The 799-nt window shown below is 33.8% G+C and overlaps 1 protein-coding gene across 1 annotated transcript in view; it reads right to left on the bottom strand.

The window, feature by feature from the left end:
• The window catches only part of LOC116685977 (N-acetyllactosaminide beta-1,3-N-acetylglucosaminyltransferase 2), a 5,046-nt gene that overhangs the window by 1,930 nt on the left and 2,317 nt on the right, over nucleotides 1-799 (bottom strand). The window lies entirely within an intron of this gene.

Below are 799 nucleotides of genomic sequence, written 5' to 3'. Positions count from 1 at the left end.
GGGGGGGGGGGGGGGGGGGGGGCAATAAGAGAGAGCAAGGCCATGTTTGAAAGTCTAATCAAAAGGTCCATTTAGTATATACTGGAGTTTGTGATTGTATCAACTTCAACATTCAACTTTATTATCCCGAAGGATTTTTTTTAAATATCTGGCAGCCAATCACATCAAGGCATCAAGGACCATGACAAACATAAAACATTGACAACATATGTAAAATATTTATGTAGCGCTTTTCTAGTCTTTACGACTTCTCAAAGCGCTTTTACATAGTACAGGAACGATTCAGCACTCACACACATTCACACACTATGGTCAAGGCTGCCGTACAGATACACACTCACACACATCTACACTCCCCACTCGATGCTCAGCATTGAGGGCAACTTGCCTCTAATTATGTATTATTATTAATGGTTCCCAAGTTTTTATATCGAGAAACAATCTCAACATCCTTCTCCTTAACCCTTAAGTTGTCTTCCCGTCAAAATTGAAAATCAACACTTTTTTTTAGGCTTTTTATCGATGTTTTTAAGTTTTTCTTACGTTTTTGTCACTTTTTTTTAAACACTTTTGACATTTTTTTCAATGTTTGTCACTTTTTTTTACGTTATTAACTTTAGTTTTACAGTTATTTTTGGAATTTATGTCTGTCACTTTTTTGATGTTTAACACTACGTAACACTAACTTATTAACATAGTTTTACAGTTATTTTTTTGAATTTATGGTCAATTAACCTAATTTTTAGGAAAACATACCTAATGTTTGAGTTAGAAAAGCAGAAATTGTGAATTATTTAGA

This window comes from Etheostoma spectabile, unplaced genomic scaffold (genome assembly GCF_008692095.1).
Source record: "Etheostoma spectabile isolate EspeVRDwgs_2016 unplaced genomic scaffold, UIUC_Espe_1.0 scaffold273, whole genome shotgun sequence".
NCBI classification, from domain to species: Eukaryota; Metazoa; Chordata; class Actinopteri; order Perciformes; family Percidae; genus Etheostoma; species Etheostoma spectabile.
This window is presented reverse-complemented; position numbering and strand designations above follow the sequence as displayed.